We start from the raw sequence: 22,719 nt of genomic DNA, 5'->3' as shown, positions 1-22,719 counted from the left end.
TTCAATACTGGGCAAACTGGTAGAAAGTATATTAAAGAATAGAATGATCAGACACATTGATGGTCAGAATTTGTTGGGGAGGAGTCAAAACACCTTTTGTAAAGGAAGTCATGCCTCACCAATATATTAGAATTCTTTGAGGGGATCAACAACATGTAAACAAGGGTGATGCAGTCTATATAGTGTACTAGGATTTTCAGAAAACATTTGACATGGTCCCTCTCCAAAGGCTCTGAAGGAAATTACTCAGGGGATAACAGGGAAAGTCCTCTTATGGATCAGTAACTGATTGAAAAATAGGAAACAAAGGGTTAGAATAAATGGTCAGTTTTAAAAATGGAAAGAGGTAAAGAGTGGGGCCTCCCAAGCATCTGTACTGGGACTTGTGCTGTTCGACATATTCACTGATGATCTGGAAAAGGAATGAACAGTGAAGTGGCAAAGTTGCAGATGCTACAAAATTATTCAAGATAGTTAAGTCCAAAGCTGACTGCAGAAAACTGGGTGACTGGGCAACAAAATGGCAGATGAAATTCAACATTGATAAGTGAAAGTAATGTGCATTGGAAGAAATAATCCAAACTATACATATAAGATGATAATGGTGGGTTCTAAATTGTCTGTTACCACTCAAGAAAGATATCTTGGAGTCATTGTGAATAGTTCTCTGAAAACTTCATCTCAATACACAACAGAAGTCTAAAAAGCTAACAGAATCATAGAACATTAGAACTGGAAGGTGTTGGGGTCCACTAGGCATAGCTACCAGGTAACTCGGGAGAGTGGAAGGCCACAAGTGCCGATGAAGCTCTTTTGCTCTGGGCCTATCTGAACCCCCAAACTCCATCTTGGGAACTCTCACCTACTTCTATGCTAACTGCTTACATGCTCTGAAGTAGGTTGAAGCAGAAATGTATTGGTCAGCGTTTTTAGCAGATGGCTGCAGTTTCACTCACACTAGCAGAAATAATAGAGATAAGAAGCGGGGTAGTTAGTTTGCAGGCGTCTAACTCAAGGTCGCAAAGATTGAGAAAGTTTTCTCACAAGCTTATGTAGAGCTTATTGTAACAGTTGTCTGGAAGGGAGGGGTAAGGGGGAACAGCCAGACAAAGAGATGTATGTAAACAGTTTGAAGTATAAAAGGTAAAAGTTATTTGTATTTGTTGCACTGGATTTGAGACATGCTGGTCTCCTAGTGCCATTTCAGAGCTCTGAAATAAACTTGGCTTGCTTTCTCCCCTCGGTGTCTTTATTGGTGCCAAGCACACCGGGCGACGGACCATTGTTGTCCCCTCGAGCCCCCAGGGCAGGCAACAGTTTTGGCGTCCCTGGGTGGGCTCGAGGCTGAAATTTAGCCTTGCCCGGATCCCTCCTGGTGGCCGACGGATTACAGCAACGACCGACGCCCAGCGCGCACCGGTGACTTCATCGGGGGCCTCGGCGGAGACGTGGTTTGCTCGACCCCGGAGGGCACAACGGTGCAACGCACACAGACAGTGGAGAAGCAGCTGCGGGCGACGGTGAGGAACCGGTCCCGTTGATAGGGCGACGGTGGGGAACCAGTCCCGTTGATAGGGCGACGGTGACGGTGCAGAACCGGACCCTTGGATAAGGTAGGAACAGTCCAGTGGGGACTTGTCTGTTGTGACCTGGGGACGCCCAGTGTCTGCCTGTTGTGACCTGGGGACGCCCAGAGTCTCCCTTGGTATGGGGCAGGGACAGAGTACAGCCGGCAGGGTACAGTGTACACCTTTAGAATGCATTCTGGTGAACTGGAAGGTGTTTGGATCTGATCAGTTGATTAAAAGTAAATTGAAAAGGTTCTGTACAGTTGATTGGCCTCAGTACCAGCTAGAGTGCCAAGAAAGGTGGCCACCGGAAGGATCACTTAATTACAACACGATCCTTCAATTGCTTTTGTTTTGTCAGAGAACCGGTAAATGGAATGAACATCTCTATGCGTATACGTTTATGGTGTTAAGAAATAGGACTGATATTTTGCTCAAGTGCCATTTGACTCCGACAGGCTCGGTAGTAACGGCTGTTAAACCCCAGAACCCTCCCACTGTTGTAATGCCAGAATCGGTGTCCCCTTCGGCTCCTCCACCCCCACAGGCTTCAGAGAGTACCCCCCCCCCCCCCCGTGGGATTGTATCCGTTGATTACTGAGAGTGTGGTAGCCCGTCCGGGAACTCAGGAACGGCCAGCACAGATAGTATCTGTCTACTCGCATGTACCTTTTAACCCTGTACATCTAGCTGCTTTTAAGGCAGAGGCAGGAGAATTTTCAACGAATCCAAGCAAGTTCATTTCTATCTTTGAAGGATGTCTAGCTAGCCATAAGCCTGACTGGGATGATTGTAATATACTTATGAGAACCCTGTTGTCTGAAGTGGAGCGGAATCAGGTTATAGCCAAGGCTAAGGATGAAGACAGAGAAGGCATTTAAGGTTTAAAAGGGAAAGCTATTGGACACCAGAAGTTGTACAGAGTGGAATCCTCAGAAGTGAGTGTGCTCGTCCTGGTTTGTTGCTTCAAAGCTCTGTACAGAAGTTATGTTACGGGAAAGGTGTATGATGGCAATGAGTATGTGTTAATGGTTGGAGAAGAGGTGTATGAGTGAAGAGTGGAAGGTTCCTTTGGAAGTTAGAAGAAGACGAGAAAGGGAGAAGGAAAGAGAACAGAATGAGTTAACTGAGAGGAAAATACAGCTTGCAGGCTATCCAAGGACATTGTTCACAGCCAAGACTTGGCTGACAACCAAGAGAAAGGGGGGCCTGAATGTGCCCAAGCAACTGTGAGATCTGCAAAATACTGCAAGGCATAAGGAAGACAAATGAAGGGTTAAAAAGCAGCTTTGTTGGACAGTATTGGCTCAAGGATTTAAAAATTCCCCCACTCTGTTTGGACAGGCTTTGGCCAGAGACTTGGAGGAGTGGGATAATTCAGACAGAGCCCTCCTGCTGCAATATGTAGATGACTTGTTGATTGCTGCTGTGGGTCTAACCCCTTGTCTCAGAGCTACTGTGAGTCTCCTAAACTTTATTGGACTGCGAGGATACAAGGTATCTCAAAGCAAAGCCCAAATTGCTCTTTCAGAGGTTCAATATCTGGGATTTCACATCAGGCAGGGAGAGAGACAGCTCTCAAATGAAAGGAAGGAGGCTATCTGCCAAGTTCCCATCCCCAGCAACCGTAAACGGCTTAGGGCATTCCTGGGCATGGCAGGTTTTTGCAGAATATGGATTCCAGAGTTTGGACTGTGGGCTAAACCTCTGTATGAATGTGTTAAGGGAGCGGATCATGACCCCTTTCACTGGTCCCCAGAAGCGGACAGGGCATTTAAAATCTTGAAAAGGAAGCTAATGGAAGCTCCAGCCCTGGGTTTGCCCGATATATCTAAGCTGTTCCAACTCTATGTGCATGAATGAAAAGGGGTAGCTTTGGGAATGCTTACCCAGCTATTAGGTGCCTGGAAACGTCCTGTGGCATACTTTTCTAAACAACTGGATCAAGTTTCAAAGGGATGGCCAGCCTGTTTGAGGGCGGTCGCAGCTACTGCTCTAGTGCTTGGGGAAGCTGAGAAGCTGACACTGGGAGGAACTGTGCAAGTGTATGTTCCCCATATGGTCCAAGCCTTGCTGGACACTAAGGGTGGTCTTTGGCTCACACAGGCTCGGGTTGCTCGGTACCAGGCGAAGCTGTTAGAGAATCCTGAAGTCACCCTGCAGACCTGTCCCTCCCTTAATCCAGCTACACTGCTACCAGAGACAGGAAAGCAGGAACATGACTGTTTAGAAATCATAGATGTTCAGTATTCTAGCCGCCCAGATCTGAAATATCAGCCACTCCCAAATGCTGACTTGGAATGGTATACGGATGGCAGTAGTACTCTTGTGTATGGGCAAAGGAGGGCTGGTTATGCTATTGTGTCTCTTCATGATACCGTGGAAGCTGAGAGTTTACCGGCAGGAACATCTGCCCAGCTTGCTGAACTAGTGGCCCTGACTCGTGCACTTGAGCTGGCAAAAGACAAACGGGTTAATATCTTTACTGACTCGAAGTATGCTTTTGGGGTATTGCATGCTCACGCTGGTTTGTGGAAGCAAAGGGGAATGCTAACAGCCCAAGGCTCCCCGGTCAAGCATGGGTCTCAAATTCTCCGGCTGTTAGAAGCAGTACAACTCCCCTCAGCAGTAGCAGTGGTGCATTGCAAAGCCCATCAAAGGGAAGATCAAGATGTAACCAAGGGCAATGCCAGAGCAGACAGGGAAGCTAAGCGAGCTGCTACCCTGAAATCAGCAACTGAGGAGAATGCCCAAATGCATGCCCTCATCCCATCAGTGGGTGAGCTTGCAGCCCCTCAGTACTCCCAAGAGGACAGAAACCTGGCTGACAGTCTCGGTCTCCAGGAAAAAGAGGGATGGCTTTATTCCACAGAGGGAAAAATCCTCCTGCCCAAGGGCTTGATTCGACCAGTGTTGCAGAAACTGCATCAGACCACACACGCAGGCAGAGAGGCTCTTACCCAGCTCATGAATAAATATTTTCTAACCTCCGGACTTAAACCCCTAGCATCACAGGTACAAGCTGAATGTTTAATCTGCCAAAAGAATAACCCTCGACCAGGAGTAGCAGTGCCACCAGCCACCCTGGAACCTACCCCAGGCCCAGGATTGGTGTGGCAAATAGACTTTACTGAGTTTCCCAGGACCCAAGGGTACAGGTACCTTCTCGTCTTAGTGGATCGATTCAGCGGATGGCCTGAGGCCTTCCCATGTCGCAACAACACTGCCAAAACAGTGGCTTATAAGTTTGTCAAGGAAATCATTCCTCGCTTCGGCCTTCCTCAGTGGATGGAATCTGATAATGGAACACACTTCACATCTCAAATTGTTCAAAAGATATCAAGTGCTCTGCAAATCCCCTGGAAGCTCCACACACCCTGGCGACCACAAGCCAGTGGAGTAGTGTAACGCACAAATCAGACACTCAAGCGACACCTCTCAAAGGTCTGTCAGGAGGCCTCTCTTAAGTGGCCTGATGCCTTGCCCCTTGTGTTACTTCGCATTCGTGCTCTCCCTAAGGGTAGGATAGGGCTTAGTCCCTTCGAGATTATGTTTGGAAGAGCATGGCCTATGAATGGTACCCCAGTTCTGGCAGGGGAATGGGAAATGGGGTGTGGTTTCTTGTCTCAGTACATGTGCTCTCTGTCTGCTGTTCTTTCTTCTCTTCACAGGTATACCAAAGATTCACAGCCTCTTCTGCTGGATACTCCGGTCCACTCCCTGCAGCCTGGTGACTCCATTCTCGTGCGGACCTGGAAGGACGAGCCTCTCCAAGAGAAGTGGAAAGGACCCCATACCGTCCTGCTTGTCACCCATACAGCGGCAAAGGTCGAAGGACACAAGAACTGGATTCATCACTCTCGACTGAAAGCAGTGCCCGCTCCTAAACAGTGGACTGTCCAGCCTGCGGAGAAGACTGCTAACGACGATTTGGGACTTAAGCTGTTATTCAAAAGACAGTAAGGGTCGCTGGGAATGCGTTGTGATCTTTCTGAACAGTCACAGCATACTCCCCGCGAGAACCCTGAGCATTGGTTTTATTTTCTCACAGAAGGCCGACCTGGCCTATGTATTTGGTCTTGTTATTTTTTGACTTGCTTAGTGTCAACAATTCTTCTTATCTTCTGGGCATTTGGGTTGCTGTAATTGTATGTGCCCTTATTGGAGAAGAGTGTTGTAACTATGTCCCAGAGTTTTCACAGGACATTAACAAGCACATCTTGTCAGCTGAACGGGCCTTTAACCAGTGGAAGGCCCAGGAAGGGGAACCCACTATTTTGGATTCCCTTTGGGGTTGGATACCTGGTTTAGGAGAACTAGGGGATATAGGGGGAAACATTGTTCGCATTTTGCTCACAGGTGTTGTGGTATGTTTTGTTCTTGTTCTTTTGCTCATTTGCTGTAAAGTGCTCATACGTAAGATTTGTACCTCCCATACCCCAGAAGTTCCCTTATACCCTCTCATTGATAATCCTGATTGCATGGAGCTTAATCGCATTCTGTCTTTAGAGTATGAGAAAACTCTGACAAAGGTTTGTTGAGTGTTCTCAAAGGAGGGATTGTTGGGGTCCACTAGGCATAGCTACCAGGTAACTCGGGAGAGTGGAAGGCCACAAGTGCCGATGAAGCTCTTTTGCTCTGGGCCTATCTGAACCCCCAAACTCCATCTTGGGAACTCTCACCTACTTCTATGCTAACTGCTTACATGCTCTGAAGTAGGTTGAAGCAGAAATGTATTGGTCAGCGTTTTTAGCAGATGGCTGCAGTTTCACTCACACTAGCAGAAATAATAGAGATAAGAAGCGGGGTAGTTAGTTTGCAGGCGTCTAACTCAAGGTCGCAAAGATTGAGAAAGTTTTCTCACAAGCTTATGTAGAGCTTATTGTAACAGTTGTCTGGAAGGGAGGGGTAAGGGGGAACAGCCAAACAAAGAGATGTATGTAAACAGTTTGAAGTATAAAAGGTAAAAGTTATTTGTATTTGTTGCACTGGATTTGAGACATGCTGGTCTCCTAGTGCCATTTCAGAGCTCTGAAATAAACTTGGCTTGCTTTCTCCCCTCGGTGTCTTTATTGGTGCCAAGCACACCGGGCGACGGACCATTGTTGTCCCCTCGAGCCCCCAGGGCAGGCAACAAAGGGACTTTGAGAGGTCATCTAGTCCAGTCCCCTGCACTCAAGTATTATCTAGACTATCCCTGACAGATGTTTGTCCAACCTGATCTTAAAAATCTTCAGTAATGGATATTCCACAACCTCCCTAGGCAATTTATTCCAGTGCTTAACCACTCTGACAATTAGGAAGTTTTTTCTAATGTCCAACCTAAACCGCCCTTGCTGGAATTTAAGCCCATTGTTTCTTTTTCTAGCCTCAGAGGTTAAGGAGAACAATTTTTCTCCTTCCTCCTTGTAACAATCTTTTATGTACTTGAAAACTGTCATCATGTCCCTTCTTCTCTTCTCCAGACTAAACAAACCCAATATTTTCAATCTTCCCTCATAGGTCATGTTTTCTAGACCTTTAATCATTTTTGTTGCTCTTCTCTGGATTTTCTCCAATTTGTCCACATCTTTCCTGAAATGTGGCGCCCAGAACTGGACACAATACTCCAATTGAGGCCTAATCAGCAGGGAGTAGAACAGAAGAATTACTTCTCGTGTCTTGCTTATAACACTCCTGCTAATACATTCCAGAATGATGTTTGCTTTTTTTGCAACAGTGTTACGCTGTTGACTCATATTTAGCTTGTGATCGACTATGACCCCCAGATAACTTTCCGCAGTACTCCTTCCCAGGCAGTCATTTCCCATTTTGTATGTGTGCAACTAATTGTTCCTTCCTAAGTGGAGTACTTTGATTTGTCCTTATTGAACTTCATCCTATTTACTTCAGACCATTTCTCCAGTTTGTCCAGATCATTTTGAATTATAATCCTATCCTCCAAAGTACTCACAACCCCTCCCAGTGTGGTATTGTCCGCAAACTTTATAAGTCTCAGAGGGGTAGCCGTGTTAGACTGGATCTGTAAAAAGCAACAGAGTCCTGTGGCACCTTTAAGACTAACAGATGTATTGGAGCATAAGCTTTCGTGGGTGAATGCGTCTGACGAAGTCGGTATTCACCCACGAAAGCTTATGCTCCAATACATCTGTTAAACTTTATAAGTGTACTCTCTATGCCATTATCTAAATCACTGATGAAGATATTGAACAGAACCAGACCCAGAACCAATCTCTGCAGCACCCCACTTGTTATGCCCTTCCAGCATGACTGTGAACCACTGATAACTACTCTCTGGGAATGGTTTTCCAACCAGTTATGCACCCACTTATAGTAGCTCCATCTAGGTTGTATTTCCCTAGTTTGTTTATGAGAAGGTCATGTGAGACAGTATCAAAAGCCTTACTGAAGTCAAGATATACCACATCTACCACTTCCCCCCATCCACAAGGCTTGTTACCCTGTCAAAGAAAGCTATCAGGTTGGTTTGACAGTTTTGTTCTTGACAAATCCATGCTGACTGTTACTTATCACCTCATTATCTTCTAGGTGTTTGCAAACTGATTGCTTAATTATTTCCTCCATTATCTTTCCAGGTACACAAGTTAGGCTGACTGGTCTGTAATTCCCTGGCTTGTCCTTATTTCCATTTTTATAGATGGGCATTATATTTGCCCTTTTCCAGTCTTTTGGAATGTCTCCCATCTTCCATGACTTTTCAAAGATAATCACTAATGGCTCATATATCTCCTCAGTCAGCTCCTTGAGTATTCTAGAATGCATTTCTCAGGCCCTGGTGATTTGAAGACATCTAACTCATCTAAGTAATTTTTGACTTGTTCTTTCCCTATTTTAGCCTCTGATCCTACCTCATTTTCACTGGCATTCACTATATTATACGTCCAATCGCCACCAACCTTCTTGGTGAAAACCGAAACAAAGAAGTCATTAAGCACCTCTGCCATTTCCACATTTTCTGTTATTGTCTTTCCCCCCCTAATTGAGTAATGGGCTTACTCTGTCCTTGGTCTTCCTTTAGCTTCTAATGTATTTGTAGAATGTTTTCTTGTTACCCTTTATGTCCTTAGCTAGTTTGATCTCATTTTGTGCCTTGGCCTTTCTAATTTTGTCCCTGCATACTTGTGTATTTGTTTATATTCATCCTTTGTAATTTGACATAGTTTCCACTTTTTGTAGGACTCTTTTTTGAGTTTTAGTTCATTGACGATCTCCTGGTTAAGCCACGGTAATCTCTTGCCATACTCCCTGTGATGTTGCACGCCATATGATTTTATGAAAATATGCTAATAAGTGTGAATATAATGTAACTGGAATATGCTTCATGCAAAAGTTCTCTTGTAAGGTATCATTACAAAGTTTATAATCTACTGAGTGTGGTCATCCTATTTGTATAAATGTATTGCTCTTATATCCGAAACTACAAATATGAAATATAACTCCAAGGTCCTATAGTAATTATGCAAAGTGTGGGCCATTAATGGTAGTTTGGAATCTTGATGGCTCCCATCAACTAGGGCAATTGTCTGAAGATGGCTCTGTTTACTTTCAAGCCTTCCTGTGAGTCAGGCTGGGAAGAATGAAGGCTGGGGGTCTCACAGGACATGTAACCATGTCACCTGGTACTGGAATCCATCTGGGGCTTTTCCATTTAGAAGGAGGGGTGGGTACCCAAAGAGAGAAAAGATTCCTGCCTTGTGCCAAAGCTATATAAGGGGGTGAAACAGAACAAAGGGGACTGCAGTCATGAGAAATCCCCTAGCTACCACCTGAAAAAGGACACTACCAGGGGAAAGGATTGGGCCCAGACTAGGAAGGCATCCAGTCTGTGAAAGAAGCTTATTGAAACATCTCTGAGGGTGAGATTTTATCTGTATTCAGCTTCTTACTGTATTAGGCTTAGACTCGCGTGCTTTACTTTATTTTGCCTGGTAATTTATTTTGTTCTGTCTGTTATTACTTGGAACCACTTAAATCCTACTTTTTATATTTAATAAAATCACTTATTCATTAACCCAGAGCAAGTATTAATTCCTGGGGGAGCAAACAGCTGTGCATATCTCTCTATCAGTGTTATAGAGGGCAAACAATTTATGAATTTACCCTGTATAAGCTTTATATAGAGTAAAACGGATTTATTTGGGGTTTGCACCCCATTGGGAGCTGAGTATCTGAGTGCTGGAGACAGGAGCACTTCTTAAGCTGTTTTCACTTAAGGCTGCAGCTTGTGGGGGATGTGGTTCAGACTTGGATCTGCGTTTGCAGCAGGCTAGCATGTCTGGCTCAAACAAGGCAAGGTACTGAAGTCCCAAGCCAGCAGGGAAAATGGGCTCAGAGGTAGTCTCAGCACCTCAGGTGGCAGTCCCAAGGGGCTCTGTGACCCAACTCATCACACTTCCTATCTTTCCTGTGCAGTGGGATAGTTTGCTCTTGTGCCCTTAATAATGTTAGAATGCTAGGAAGTATTAGGAAAGGGATAGAAAATAAGACAAACATTTCATAACATCACTATAAACCCACGGTGCGCTCACATATTAAATACAGTGTCCAGTTCTGGTCACCCCATCTCAAAAAAGATATGGAAACTGGAAACTGTCCAGAGAAGGGCAAGAAAGATGATCTAGGGTATGGAACAGCTTCCATGCAAGGAGAGACTAAAAAGATTAGGGCTGTTCATCTTACAAAAGAGATGATTAAGGGAGATATAATAGAGGTTTATAAAATCAAGAATGGTGTGGAAAAAGTGAATAGAAAAGTGATAGTTACCCTTTCCCACAATACAAAAACCAGGGGCCACCCAATGAAAAGACACAAAGGGAGCTTTCATGGCCTACAGCCCACTTCTTCGGATGCATACCGAAAGCTTATGCTCTAATAAATTTCTTAGTCTCTAAGGTGCCACAAGTACTCCTGTTCTTTTTGCGGATACAGACTAACACGGCTGCTACTCTGAAAAGGGAGGTTAGTGGGTTTCAGATTGTTGTAATAAGCCATAAATCCTACCCACTAGTCTAGATGTGATAAATCGACCACCAAGCACTCTCACGTCGACTCCACCAGGGGGAGAGGCGCAAACGGCGTCAACGGGAGAGTGTCAGCCATCGGTTTATCGCAGTGAAGTGAGTAGATATAAGTATGTCAACTTCATCTACGTTATTCACGTAGTTGAAGTTGCATAACTTAGATCGATTTCCTCCCACCCCCAGTGTAGACCAGGCCCTAGACTATGATTTTTAGTGTCTAGCAAAATTATGAATTCAGGCTCCCAGGCTCATCTTTTGAAAGTGTTGTGCAGGTTTCCTTTGAGGATGAGGACTGATAGACCAGATATAGAGTGATCACTTTGTGAAAAGTGTTCACCCGCAGGTGATGTGGTGTTTTTGTCTTTTATCATTTTACTGTGTGAGTTCATTTACGAACGTAGTGATTGTCTGGTTTTACCCACATAGTTGCTATTGGGGCATTTAGTGCACTGGATGAAGTACACCACACGTTGTGATAGGCATGTGTAGGATCCATGGGCCTTGAAAAATGTGTTGTGAGGAGTGTTATCATTGTAGCAGTGGAGATATGTTTGCAGGTTTTGCATCTGTTGTTCTGGCAGGGTCTGGTGCAGCTTTGAGTTGGGGTTTCTTGGTCTGTGGGCAGCTTGCTTCTGATGCTGAGCTCGGAGAGGATGGGGAGCTATTTGAAGGCCAGGAGAGGGAGTTTAAGAAAGATTTATTTCAGGATGGGGTCCCTATTGAGTCTGGGTTGTAGCTGTTTGATGATACCTCGTAAGGGTTCCAACGTGGGATGGAAGGTGACAACTAGGGGCATGCAGTCAGAGGGGATTTTATTTCTGTATTGAAGCAAGCGGTGTGTTGTGTGCTCTGTGTCCCCAGGTGCTTTGGGCAGAGACTGCAGCAGCCATGAGCCAAGCAGCAGTGAACAGAATGCAGATGGCTGCATATGGAAGCTGCGGTATGTATATAGTTCTAGCAGGTGAGCCTGAACAGAGGTATGTTTGCATGAAGTGCCGCCTAATAGCGTTACTGCAAGAAAAGATTAAGGGGTTGGAGATGCAGGTAGACACCCTGGTGGAGTTTAGAAGGGGCTTTGAGCAGCTGATGGAGGAAAGGCAAGGAGGGGCTGAAGGGGAATGCTCAGGAGTGCTGGTGCAGGTGGAAGCAGAGGCTGAGGACTGTGAGGGGGGAATGTTAGGGGGAGAACAAGGGCAGTGGAAGCATGTGACCGTGAGAAGCAGGCCAAGGAAAAGGAGGGCTAGTGAAGGGGAAATAGAACTCAGGAACAGGTTTGGGTGTTTGGATAACGAGGAGTGGGGGCAGCAGGTGGTGACTGAAGGTGGGAGGGTGAGGAAGAAGAGAAGAGCAGCTAGTCCAATAGAGAGAGGGGAGGAGTTGATGGAGACAGCACCAAATCTGGGCCCCGGGAGGATTCAGGAAGGCAGAAGGGGGAGTATGAGGGAAGATAGGAACAGACACAGGTTAGGCTAGAGGGACCAGAGGATAGATTAGTAGATCACACTGTCGCCAGGCGAAGGCAGGTGTACGTGATTGGGGACTCCTTACTGAGGAGATTAGACAGGCCTGTGACCAGGGCGGACCCAGAGAACAGAAAGGTGTGCTGTTTACTGGGCGCAAAGATACGCGATGTGGACCTGCGGTTGAAAAGGATAATAAAAGGAGCAGGTAAGAACCCCTTGATAATCTTTCATGTAGGAACAAATTACATGGCTAGGTTCTCGTTAGAGAGAATCAAGGGAGATTATGCCAGGCTGGGGAAGACGCTCAAGGAAATCGAGGCTCAGATCATCTTTAGTGGGATTCTGCCTGTTCCTAGAGAAGGGCAGCAAAGGGCTGATAGGATTGTGAGAATAAATAGTTGGCTAAGGGAGTGGTGCTATAAGGAGGGCTTTGGAATGTATGGCCACTGGGAGGCTTTTGGGGACAGACAGCTGTTCTCACGGGATGGACTTCACCTGAGTAGGGAAGGAAATAGACTTCTGGGAGGGAGGCTGGCTCATCTCATCAAAATAGCTTTAAACTAGGAAGTTGGGGGAGACGGTTGGGAGATGTACAGTTAATCTCCACACCAGATTCCAACATTGAAAAGGCGAGTGATGAGATAAGAAGAGATATAGCCGGGGGGATGGGATTGGACATAAGAAGGAGAGGGGGGATGAACAGTAAGGGGTCTGTAACAAATTGCATTACTAATGGGAGACAGGCTAAACGGCATACATTAGGATATTTATAAACCAATGCGAGAAGCCTAGGTAACAAAATGGAGGAATTGGAGCTCCTGGTCCGAGAAATGAAACCGGAGATCATAGGAATAACTGAAATGTGGAGGAATGGCAGTCATGACTGGAGTACAGGTATGGAAGGGCATGTGCTGTTTAGGAACGACCGGAACAAAGGTAAAGGTGGGGGGGTGGCATTGTATGTCAATAATGAGATAAGCTGTAAAAAATTAATAATTGATGGAATAGATAAGACGGAGTCTGTCTGGGCAATACTCACACTGGGAAAAAGAACTACTAGAGCCTCCCCTGGGATAGTGCTTGGGGTGTGCTATAGACCGCCAGGATCAACCCAGGATATGGATCAAGAACTATTTAATGTGTTTAGGGAAGTAAATACTAATAGGAACTGTGTAATTATGGGGGACTTTAACTTCCCAGATATAGATTGGGGAACAAATGCTAGTAGCAATAATAGGGCTCAGATGTTCCTAGATGTGCTTGCTGATCAAGTCCTTCATCAAGTAGTAGCTGAACTGATGAGGGGGGAGGCCATTTTGGATTTGGTTTTGGTGAGTAGTGAGGACCTCGTTGAGGAAATGGTTGTAGGGGACAACCTGGGCTGCAGTGATCATGAGCTAATTAGGTTTAAACTAAATGGAAGAATTAACAGAATTAAATCGAAGACTAGGGTTTACAATTTTAAAAAGGCTAATTTTAATAAATTAAGAGGACTGGTAAGGGAAGTGGATTGGGCAAACATATTAATGGATCTGAAGGCAGAAGATGCCTGGGATTATTTTAAGTTAAAGCTGCATGAGCTGTCGGAGGCCTATATCCCGAAAAAGGGAAAACGGTTAGTAAGCAAGAGATTTAGACCAAGCTGGATGAGCGACCGTCTCAAAGGGGCGATTAGGAAAAAACAGAAAGCGTACAAAGAGTGGAAGAGGGGAAGGATCAGTAAGGAAACTTACCTTATTGAGGTCAGAGCATGTAGAGATGGAGTGAGAAAGGCCAAAAGCCGTGTAGAGTTGGACCTTGCGAGGGGAATTAAAAGCAATAGTAAGAGGTTTTACAGCCATATAAATAGGAAGAAAGCAAAGAAAGAAGAAGTGGGACCGCTGAAGACTATAGCTGGAGTGGAGATTAAGGATAATCTAGGCATGACACAATATCTAAACGAATATTTTGCATCGGTGTTCAATGAGGTCAATGAAGGGATTAGGAATATTAGCAGCGTGACAGAGGGGGATACAGGAGGGGGGATTACCGTATCCGAGGTAGAAACCAAACTTGAACACCTTAACGGGACTAAGTCGGGCAGACCGGATGATCTTCATCCGAGAATATTGAAGGAATTGGCACGAGAAATAGCAGGCCCCTTAGCGATAATTTTTAATGAATCTTTAAACTCGGGGGTGGTACCGTTGGACTGGAGAATAGCTAATGTGGTTCCTATTTTCAAGAAAGGGAAAAAAAGTGACCTGGGTAACTACAGGCCTGTCAGTTTAACATCTGTAGTGTGCAAGGTCCTGGAGAAAATTCTGAAGGAGAAAGTAGTTAAGGACCTTGAGGTCAATGGCAATTGCGACAAATTACAACATGGTTTTACCAAAGGCAGATCGTGCCAAACCAATCTGATCTCCTTCTTTGAGAAAGTAACGGACTTATTAGATAAGGGAAATGCGGAGGACCTAATATACCTTAATTTCAGTAAAGCGTTTGATACAGTACCGCACGAGCAATTATTGGTTAAATTGGAAAAGATGGGGATCGATATGAAAATCCAGAGGTGGATAAGGAACTGGTTAATGTGGAGACTGCAGCGGGTCGTATTGAAGGGTGAACTATCAGGTTGGAGGGAGGTCACCAGTGGAGTTCCTCAAGGTTCGGTTTTGGGACCCATTTTATTTAATCTATTTATTACTGACCTCAGAACCAACTGTAGGAATGGGCTGATAAAGTTTGCGGATGACACAAAACTGGGAGGTATTGCCAATTCAGAGGAGGATCGGGATATTCTGCAGGGAGACTTGAATGACCTTGTGAATTGGAGTAACAGAAATAGGATGAAATTTAATAGTGAAGAGTGTAAGGTGATGCATTTAGGGATGACTAACAACAATTTTAGTTACAAGCTGGGGACGCATCGGTTAGAAGTAACGGAGGAGGAGAAAGACCTCGGGGTCCTGGTAGACCGCAGGATGACTATGAGTCGACAATGTGACGTGGCAGTGAAAAAAGCCAATGCGGTCTTGGGATGCATTAGGAGAGGTATATCTAGTAGGGATAAGGAGGTGCTGCTTCCGTTGTACAAAGCACTGGTGAGACTTCATTTGGAGTACTGTGTGCAGTTCTGGTCTCCCATGTTTAAAAAAGATGAACTCAAACTGGAACGGGTACAGAAAAGGGCCACTAGGATGATCAGAGGAATGGAAAACCTGTCGTATGAAAGGAGACTCGAGGAGCTCGGGTTATTTAGCCTGACCAAACGAAGGCTGAGGGGGGGGATATGATTGCTCTCTTTAAATATATCAGAGGGATAAATACCAGGGAGGGAGAGGAATTATTCCAGCTCAGTACTAATGTTGACATGAGAACGAATGGATATAAACTGGCCGTGGGGAAGTTTAGGCTTGAAATTAGACGAAGGTTTCTGACCGTCAGAGGGGTGAAATATTGGAACAGCCTTCCGAGGGAAACGGTGGGGGCGAAGGACCTGTCTGGTTTTAAGATTAAGCTAGATAAGTTTATGGAGGGAATGGTTTAATGGGATAACATGATTTTAGTCAAAGGAACAGTGTGCCATCGCTGGTAAATAGTATAATGGCTAATGAGGGTCAGGCTGGAGAATCTTGCCTACGTGCTCGGGGTTTTACTGATCGCCATATTTGGGGTCGGGAAGGAATTTTCCTCCAGGGTAGGTTGGCAGAGGCCCTGGAGGTTTTTCGCCTTCCTCCGCAGCATGGGGCAGGGATCGCTAGCTGGAGGATTCTCTGCTAATTGAAGTCTCTAAACCACAGGATTTGGGGACTTCAACAGCAGAGTCAAGGGAAAGGGTAGGGACGGCTTTGTGGCCTGCATCATGCGGGAGGTCAGACTAGATGATCATAATGGTCCCTTCTGACCTTAAAGTCTATGAGTCTATGAGTCTAAGTTATTTCGGGGTATCTGGGTGGCCTGTTCCATGATATAATGTACTTCTCTGGAGGAGTGAGGTATTCACTATCTATGTAGCTACTAATAGGGGACCAGATTTTTAAAGGTATTTAGGCATCTAGTGAGATTTTCAAAAGCACCTATGTGCTTAACACCACTGATTTTCAAATTCCCAGCCACAAATATACACAAGATTTCCTCTCCTTCAGGATGAATTTATTTGAGTAACTTGTGAGGTCTCTCCAACAGGTGGATGTATGGATGTGGAATTTTAAGACTCCAGGGGTGAACTAGACCACACTGCTGTCAATAGCAAAGCTCCCACTGGCTTGAATAGGACCAGGATTTCACTCCAGGGGTACATGTTAAATATCAATTTAATGCCACAGAGAAAAATTCACACCCGTGCAATGAGCCTGCAAGAAGCCACTTGATTCCCACCTCTACAACCTCAGAATAGATCATATTTATATCAGCTCAAGATCTGGCCCATAGATAGTGATCAACACCCCTAAAACAGCAGATCTATCCCCAGGAATATTCCTTCTGATCCATTTGTGTGGGACAGCTGTTATGACTCCTACCCAACCCACCTCTTGCTGCTCAGGAAAAAGAACATGGCAAAGATATCCCTATGTCTGGCCAATTCCCAGCTTTTAGAATAGCCCATGAAGGCCATTGGTATCTGACACACATGAAAGTAGGATTTTGGTGGGGACCAGCTTTACGTTCGGGACCAGCTCCCCAAATAGGGGGCCCAGGACTGAGGAGTTAAACCGGTGTCTTAAATCCACCAATACACAGCCCACTCTGGTCATGAGCAGGTCACACCTTGAATGGCGAGAGACTCTGGACGCTGCTTTTATTTATTTAGATTTTCCTGGCATTTTTCCAAGAAAGAGTAGTTCCATTGAAAATATTTGGCCCTTTTTAGTTGAAATTGTCAACACTGTCAACATTTTTCATCACAAGAAATTATGCATTTTTCTATTTTTTTTTATTTGATTGAAGAAATGATCAAAAAATCTAAGACTGGATATTGAAAAAAATCAATACATGAACATTTTCACACACTATTGCTATATATATATATGTGTGTGTGTGTGTAACATATATTGTATATTTATAACATATTATATTATATATGTAACCCTGGTTAAGAGATCTGATGAAAAAGAGAGGCAAGCTTGTTGCTGGGTAGATGAGAGATGAGAAAGGCTGCATTGTGCTCACCTAGCCAGTAAAAGGCAGGACTTTATTGAACCTTGTGAATTGATGAACATTATGGGATGGAAGGCTTACTATGCCAATTGGAGGAGGGATAAAAGGAGGAGAGTGAGTGTTCTCCTGACTGTCTGTCCCTGCCTATTTTGCCCTGAAAGGGGAGAGAACAACTGATTTAGAAACACCCAAGAGGCCTCCTATGCTGTAGGGATTCTTTCCCCTGTGAGTAATGCCTATTGCTGCCACAGAGAGGTTTTCCCCCTGGATGAATTGGTACCCTCATCATCTCACTTCACTCAAGCACCTTCAGGCCTGTAATGACTCATGAAGTTATGTGAGCTCCTCCACATTATGGAGCCTACTAGTGTGGAATAAATTGAACTTGTGAATCCAAGGAAATCCACTGTAGGGGTAGTGTTACATGTGGATTGGTTGGTGTTACTGATGTACCCAATCCACATCTATCTTCCCCTTCCTTTTATATGTTTCCATTATATTTCCCCTTGTAAATGAAGTGTACCTTGATCGTTGGTTCATCCATTAGGGAGGTGTCAGAAAAGTGTACGTATGAGGCATCAGGCTAGTCATAGGGATAAGTGCCAGGTTGGGGATAGTCCAAACCACATAGGGAGGCCAAGAAGGGTTCCTGACTACTATAAACTATTGGAGGCACCGCCTGTTAGTGGCTAAGAACACAGGCCACTGCGGTCAAAGTCCCCTTAGGGACACCAGGTAAGGGCTCCTGTTGATGATTAACTGCCCTTAGGGATATGGCAGACCATAAACCCCCCTTACTGATATATGTTGTTAGTGCTGCGGAGTGTTGTTAAGGCTGCTAAGTTGTTAATGCTGCTAGTGTGGCTGTTCTTGGAGCTCCAGTGTTAGCTGCACTAGTAGAGAATGCAGCGTGCTGATTCAGCAGACCTTGATGTTATTCATAAAGACCACAAGCTCCGTTCAGTGGTGAAGGTGCTTGGCCAGATTTATTGTCAACAAAGCATGATATTATCGCCCCATAAGAGCTACAGGTACACTAACACATGTATGCCTGCGACAATGGTACTGGTTCAGCCAGGACACCAGGAGCCTGTTCCCCCAGACCAGAACAGGGATTCCCCTCCTATGATGTCTCCTTTTATACAATGATACAAACAAGTTGCATATTAAACTCCAGATGTTCTTAGTTACCACTCTAAAAAGTTTTTTATGGAATCAACACGTTCCCATAGAACTGTTCTGTTAGAAAAAAATCAATCAGTTGTACTTGCAACACTTCAGAATGAAATATTCCATTTCAAAATGTCAATTCAAAATGAAAAAGTGACATTTTGACTGAAAATGACATCAAGATCAATCATTTGAATGTCAATTTATGTCAAAATCTCAATTAAAAATAAAACTTTTAATTTATTTGACAAGGTTCCTGACCTGGTGTATTGGAGAAAGTAGTAGATGGGATATACCTTAATTTTAGTAAGGCTTTTGAAACAGTCCCCATGACATTCTTATAAATAAACTAAGAAATGTGGTCTAGAGGAAATCACTATAAGGTGGGTGAACAACTGGTTAAAAGAACATACTCAAAGAGTAGTTATCAATGGTTTGCTGTCAAATTTGAAGGGGGTATCTAGTGGGGTCCCACAGAGGTCAGTCTTGGGTCTGGTACTAGTCAATATTTTCATTAATAATTTGAATAATGAAGCAGAGAGTGTGCTTATACATTTTGCAGATGACAGCAAGCTGGTAGGGGTTGCAAGCACTTTGGAGGACATGATTAGAATTCAAAAGGACCTTGACAAATTGGAAAATGAGTCTGAAAAGAACAAGATGAAATTCAGTAAAGATAAGTGCAAAGTACGTCACTTAGGAAGGAAAAAACAAATGTTCAACTACAAAGTGGGGACTAACTGGCTAGGGGTTAGTACTGTTGAAAAGGAGCTGGGGATTATAGTGGATCACACGCTGAATATGAGCCAACATGTGATGCAGTTGTAAAATAGGCTCATAACATTCTGAGGTGTATTGACAGGAATGTTGTATGTAAGACATGGGAGATAATTGTTCTCCTCTACTCAGCGCTGATGAGGCCTTAGATAGATTACTATTTCCACTTCTGGGTGCTGCACTTTAGGAAAGATGTGGAAAAATTGGAGAGCGAGCAGAGGAGAGCAGCATAAAAATGATGAAAGGTTTAGAAAACCTGACTTATGAAGAAAGGTTAAAAACACTGGCATGTTTACTCTTGAGAAAAGAAGAACAAGGGGGGAGCTGATAACAATCTTCAAATATGTTAAGGGCTGTTATAAAGATGACTATGATCAACTGTTCTCTATGTTCACTGAAGATAGGAGAACCAGTAACAGGTTTAAGCTGCAGCAAGGGAGATTGAGGTTAGATATTAGGAAGAACTTTCTAACTATAAGGAGAAAGACGAGGAGTACTTGTGGCACCTTAGAGACTAACAAATTCGGAAACTCTTGAACATTTTACTGTCTGTTTCAGAGACACTGCTCCAAGGCACGAGTCCTCCCTTAGATGCAGCTTACTCCCCTCTCTTACAGGAATTCTCTATATCTGTTTATATGGAAATGAGGAATTGATTAGGTGCCAGAAGATGGTGTCAAGTATATGAAGCATATTTCCTTGGTTTTGTAGAACCAATAAAATTCACTGTTCGGGCTTCCTCTCTCCAGGTCTTTGTCTGTGTTCAGCAAGTTGAAGGGGTCCAAATTTGGCATTTGCCATTATTTTAAAGCTTGGGAAATGAGGCTTGGTGGGGGCTTAACTAAGACACCAAAGCTCCCACTGTGTAGAAACAGTTTGGCAAATGCAGGACAAAAATGTTGCTCTCCAGGCTGCCAGTACTGTGCTTTCACCAGGAGACCAGCCTGATTTAGCAGAGTCCGATACATAACATAAGGAAGTCTGTGAAATTCTGTCGAGATCCAATATCCCAGGGGCGATGGGGAGGTGGAGGTGGAGTACAAGACAAACACCCTCATGCAGCCAATTTCAGCAGCAGTTCATTTACAAGGTAGGTAGGGGTAAAGCTAGTTGGATGATGATGGAAACAGATTCCTATCAATGTCAAAATCTACAAAATTTGCCTGACTCTTTTGGTTTGAAGAGGCAGATTCTCATTTATGCTAACAACACTCTGGCAGTAGAATGGGGGCTTAACGGTGGAGTGGATTATACTTATTACACACATTTTAAGGCCCCTTTACACTGCTACAGTGGTAAATGTGATGTAAATGTGAACCATGTGTGAAATATTCCTGTATTTGCTATATGTTTAGTTGCGGGGAAAGGAAGATATACCATCTTAGGATGCACTATTTTTCAGCACCTGTGCTATTGTGTATCATCCAAAGAGAAAAAGATTGTGAATGAAAGGAGTTTGAATTGACAAGCTCTATCAGAAGACATGGTAAGTTAGATCCACCAGACAGCTAAAGCATATCCTGGACTTATAGTTTAAAGTAACTGTACTGAGAAATAAGTTTGCCTTTCTTTGTAATGTGAGCTACCTGAAAATTGCTGTTCAAAAAGTTTGCCTCATTGAGGAGTCAACACACCTGTATTGAAAGAATGAGTATATCTTATTCCTCTTTTTTAATTTAGTATAAAGTCAGAATGAACAAAAGGAAATAATATTTTTTTTGTAAATTGTAAAACTAATAGAGCCATTTGGGAAATTATTGTTTTACATCAAAATTTTTGACAAAAATGAAAACATTTTCATTTTTGTCCAATTTTTCTTTTAATTTTTTCTGGGTTTTGTTTTTTGTTTTTTTTTTTGGTCAAAAAACAACAAACAAAAATTTTCAGGTTTAAGCCAAAATATTTTGTCTTTTTTGCACCAGAAACAACTTCTCGTTGTTATTGTTTTCATGAAAATCCCCAAGTTATCTTCTCTCTTCTTTCTTTCTTTCTTTCTTTCTTTCTTTCTTTCTTTCTTTCTTTCTTTTGCAACAATCTCAGTTTCATCATAAAGATAGTTTCCATTGATGAAATGTGTTGGTTGAAAACTTTCAAGCAGCTCTAATACATTAACCTGTGGAATTTTCTGGTATAGTAACTTAACAGTGGCAAATGAGAAAAAGAAGGAGAAGATAGATAGATAAATCTATTTCTGAACACAGCACATGGAAAAGAAGTGTTAATATCAGTTCTTGTGTTCTATCCTCAGCTGTCTCTGTGATTTGAACAAATCGCTTCACATCCTTGCTTTAGTTTCCCCATCTGTAAAATGGGAACAATTATACTGACCTTGTCAACCATTCACTCCAAAGTGCCTTAAATCAGGCCTCCAGTTTGTAGTCACATTGTGTGGATTAATAGTTATTCTTTGCACATTGCTATGCACATGTAAAGAGCTGTACAAGTGCTAAATATTGTTATCTGCACATGAATCAATTCAAATTACAACAGAGAGGGTAGGCATTACAGCTGGGATTTTCAAAGAAGCATAAGGAAGTTAGTCACCCAGCTTCTATTGCACTGACTCCCTCTAACCCGTTTGAAAATATCAGGCTACAATAACTATCAATCATTCTTTTTTCTATAAACTGATGTCTACCTCAGTTCAGGGAGCAATGTCCTCTGTACAATGCAGCAGAAGTACCTAGAGTAGTAGGGTGGGTTATAGGTTGTTTCTTAAGCTTTTGGCATTGTGCCGTGTTTGGAACATGATTCCTAACTAGTTAGGCTATTGTTCTGGTCTAACCCAGGCTGTAAGGGTTTGACTGAAAGCTAAGCCCAGGGGAGATGAGTGGAAGAGGAGGGTTGTTATATGAAAGGGAAACTGGGAAGCAATTTTACTGTATTTCTGGGAAGCTGTTTCTTTGTTGTTTGTCTCCACCTGTTTGCCTGGCTTGTCTTTTAGATTGTAAGCTTTTTGGAGGAGGGACGGTCTTCTAAGCACCCAGCACAATGTGGTCCCACCCCTAGCTGGGACCTTAAGGTTCTACCTGAAGACATACAATAAATAATCAACATAATTTATAATTTCCAGTGTCAGTTCCTTGTTCCTGAGAATCTGGGGTGGGGTTTTCTAAAGGGCCTATTTAGGACTCTCTTGGAAAGGAAGAATTCCATTTTGTAAAAAAAAATTCTGAAGGTTTCAAATTTTGTTTGTTTGTTTGTTCAAATATGGAGAGAACACGAGACGTTTCAAAATTGATAGCAGAAAAAATAGAAGATTAAGAAACCCAGCACACAACAGCCAGGTGGTTCGGGCAGTCACCTGGGTCATGGGAGATTCATATGGACATCCCAGCTGAGGTTGATTCAGAGGAGGGTCTCAAACCTGGGCCCTGTATAGCCTAGGTAATTGCCTGTACTACTAGACTATACAGTTGGCCTTTTCTGTTTGTTCTCATGTTCTTCAGAAATTCCATCCTGGACCTAACAACGCATCCAGATGAAATTTTTGATGAAACTGATATGTTTGTGTGAAAGATTTCAGTGTAAACAAAATGGTATTTTTCAAATGTGGCTTAG

General features: G+C 43.6%; 1 protein-coding gene and 1 long non-coding RNA gene across 2 annotated transcripts in view; one reads left to right on the top strand and one right to left on the bottom strand.

Annotated features, from left to right (window-relative positions):
* LOC135974464 (maestro heat-like repeat-containing protein family member 1) overlaps positions 1-22,719 on the bottom strand; it is a 936,803-nt gene that overhangs the window by 347,055 nt on the left and 567,029 nt on the right. The gene's annotated exons all lie outside the window — the stretch shown is intronic.
* On the top strand, positions 353-6,625 carry LOC135974473 (uncharacterized). Its single transcript, XR_010591732.1, has 2 exons — positions 353-1,613; positions 5,240-6,625. It is a non-coding gene; the product is annotated as an uncharacterized LOC135974473 (long non-coding RNA).

Source organism: Chrysemys picta, chromosome 12, assembly GCF_011386835.1.
Source record: "Chrysemys picta bellii isolate R12L10 chromosome 12, ASM1138683v2, whole genome shotgun sequence".
NCBI classification, from domain to species: domain Eukaryota; kingdom Metazoa; phylum Chordata; order Testudines; family Emydidae; genus Chrysemys; species Chrysemys picta.
Note: the sequence above shows the minus strand (reverse complement) of the source record. Positions and strands in the feature narration are given on the sequence as shown.